Raw genomic sequence first — 3461 nt, 5'->3', positions numbered from 1 at the left:
AAATATAATTATTATCTGACAAAGCAAACATAAGCTCATGTACATCTGTCAATAAGCTAGTGAATAGCTTGATATATTTTCTTCAATTTTATTATAATTACTTGAATCAGTTACTAAAAAATTCTTGAGTAAAAGCAAACACACATAAAAGAAACCTGAATAACTGCACTTTTAAAGCTTATTTTAAATGATAGTCATTAAAGTGCATTAGAAATGTATTTAAGTTTGTCTATGAAATATTAGTTTTTCTTCTATATGACAAAAACTAAAACTAAATGATATGACATGATATCTGGAATGTGTTCTTTTGTACACAAGAAGAAGATGAGGAGGAATATAAGTTGTTACTTGATGTTATATGATTTTTTGAGGCTTTTTTCTGCCTGCTCTTTTGTGATGACATTCCAAGTTTCAGGAATATCAGCAGGTTCTGCCTTATATTCTTTGGCAAAGTCTTTGTTATACTTTGCCATTACATATTTCCAGTAGTCTGATGCCTCAAGGCTCGAATCTAGAGGGATTTTCCAGTCTGGATAAATTCCTTTGTAACGCTTGTAAGGGTGCCATTCACTTTTTGTAGCACTGCATCTAAAATGGTCGTTACTGATCATGAGAGAAGAGCATATGTTAGTGACCAGTTTCTTTGTTTTGTTCCAGGTGTATCTACCCAGACCTTCTGGCCGATGCAGTAGAGCAAAGTGCTCAGTATGGGCTCCTCCTCCTGCATCACAGGGAGCTTTGCAGAATGGACACTGTTTGCCACAACCAACCAGTTTGTTGAAAAACTCATTCTCAGGCTGCACATGGAGCTGCAGTAGTTTCACTTCAAAGTTCAATGTTTGAAACTCTTTTCTCAGATCTTGTTCCGTCTAATTCACAGACACTATGAGCCAGTCAACAAACTGTTTCTTGTCAGCATTGTTCAAAAACATGAAAGCACCAAGAGCATCTTTGGAAATGACCAGTTTATCACCAGTTCTTTGTGAATATCTTCAACAAATGTCTTCACATTATCACTCTTTCCTGTTTTTTCCTTGTTGATGGCATCTTTTATGCTTCTGATAGATGAGTGGAGATATCTGTCCTCAAACTCAGATATTGTTGACACAGTTGAACAGTGATCCACTATTTAGTTGAGTATCCACGTCTTTACATAATCCTGATATGAGAAAATATATCTATGGTAGTTTTTAAAATCATCCTTTGAAAGCAGATCCAGTAAAATTGAACACTGGAAGAACATTCGTGTTCTGAACAGCTCACATATCTGCATTTCATGAATGATTTTAGGACCCAGGGATTGACTGATAAAGTCTTTAAAAGTTCTTCTGCTTTCTTTTGGCATTGGTCTTCTTTATTAATCACATGTTTGAAGTCATCACAAAACCTGTCCTTGTTTTTAACCAAACATCTGTAGGGATCATTTTCTTCATGCACTTTCTTAAACTCTCTGGCTGCAATTCCACAGACGCGCTGTTTTAGAAAAACTTCAAACTCACGGTCTGCCTTGACCTCTTGATTTTTCTCAAGGTTCTCATCAGTGATGTGTAGGATCTCCTTGATGTATGTGTCACAGTACATTTTTTTCCTCCTCACTTTTTCTCTCACAAACTGAGTGCAAACATCTATGATGCTGTCAGCCAGTTTTTGTGCAGCCATTATATAATCTTGGATGTTGAAAAACATACTGACGTCCTCACCTCTGTTAGAGTATCTTTCACCTGTATATCTGAAAGGCACCAAACCACAATCTTCCAGCCTTTTTTCTAAGAGTTCAAGTGAAACATCCCCTTTATGTTTCAGGCTCTCTCTCAGATAAGATGATGCATTGGTGAAGATTTGCTCAGCTTGTTTTTCAGAAAAAGAAAGTTTCTTCAGTGTTTCACACCACATTTTCAGAAACTTATTTTCAAGTTCTGTCTCTCCCATTTGAACATTTTTTTCCAACATTCATGAACCAGTCCCTACGCTGCATTTTCAATCTCTTTTATGTGATTCTATTTGATTTTATTAATTTCTATCATTTCCTGTGTGATTTCTGCTGCTGCTGTGAGCTGATTAAAAACAGACCTCTCCATTTCACGCTGAAGGCTCTTTGCATTGCTTGAGAATTCTTCTTGTATCCTTCTACATGTTGACAGCACTGTGGAGGCTTCACTTTTCAAACATGTGAGAAATTCTCTCATGTCAGAAGATTCAGATTTTATAGCAACTGTACCAAAATTGGAAATTCTTTTTTCTGTACTTGTTACCCAGGTGTACATTTCTTTTTTGAATTCCCACTCCCATTTGTTGAATTCTGTGCAGAGTCTCATGTATGCATCAGCTACGAGGCTGTTTCTGAAGCTGAAGATGAAGTTTTCATGCTTTACTGCAGTCCACAGACTCGTCAGCATGAAGTCACAGTTTAGGACTTTTTTCATGTCTTCATTGATTTTGATGAGCAACATAAAGGCACCTCGAGTACATCGACCACTGCTGACTGCAAACTGCACTCCAAACATGGTGTTCAGGAGAGTGGACTTTCCTGTGCTCTGAACTCCAAGAACTGTGACTACAAGGATCTTTCTGTTTGGAGACACCAAGTCACTGAGCTGAGAGAGAACATCACTCACCCATCTGAGAGGGATGTTGGATGCATCTCCATCTACAAGCTCAAGAGGAAATCCATCAAGCAACAACTCTGCACACCGTTTGGGCAGATGCTGCAGCTGTTGATGTGATGGATCTGTTTCTGGAAGGGACAGTGAAGCTTCATAGATCTGACCCACTTCACGGAAGAAGTGTTCAATCCCCAGTGAGCTGTTGGAAATTTGTCTGTCAATTTCTTTGAGTTGAATGATTTGTATCATTATTCGTTTTTGTCTTAAAAATAATGTTGTCATTCATTATGCCCAACATGGCAACTACTTTTTTCATCTGACTGAAGTGCTTCTCCACTAAGAAGATCTGTGCGGTGTGATGTTGGTTGGTAAGTAGACTAAATTCCTACTCAAACTCCAAATGGTCAAAGAACAAAAACTGCTGCAGATGTTTTGTGTTTGTTTTTTCTTCAAATCAAATCAAATCAAATCAAATCACTTTTATTGTCACATCACATGTGCAGGTACACTGGTACAGTACATGTGAGTGAAATTCTTGTGTGCGAGCTTCACAAGCAACAGAGTTGTGCAAAATACAATAATGTAAAACAAGCAAAATATAAAAATGGCTAATCTAAAAAGTAATAAATATATGTACAATATGTAAAGGTATATACATTACTGAATGTGTATACTAAATATGTTTTTCTACGTGTGTGTGTTTGAGTGTGTATATAGTATGTATATACATGTTTTACAAATGAAATAAAGTAAACAATAAAATAAGATATATAAAATATACAGAGGTTGGTATGTGCAAAACAGTGGTATTTATATACAGTATGGAGTGCATAACGTTGAAGTTCCAGTAGTGAGGGT

At 36.7% G+C, this 3461-nt stretch overlaps 1 pseudogene; it reads right to left on the bottom strand.

Moving 5' to 3' along the window:
• Positions 1–344: 344 nt before the first annotated feature.
• LOC134624046 (interferon-induced very large GTPase 1-like) lies at positions 345–1659 on the bottom strand (annotated as a pseudogene).
• Positions 1660–3461: the final 1802 nt, after the last annotated feature.

This window comes from Pelmatolapia mariae, linkage group LG3_W, assembly GCF_036321145.2.
Source record: "Pelmatolapia mariae isolate MD_Pm_ZW linkage group LG3_W, Pm_UMD_F_2, whole genome shotgun sequence".
In the NCBI taxonomy this organism is placed as follows: domain Eukaryota; kingdom Metazoa; phylum Chordata; class Actinopteri; order Cichliformes; family Cichlidae; genus Pelmatolapia; species Pelmatolapia mariae.
This window is presented reverse-complemented; position numbering and strand designations above follow the sequence as displayed.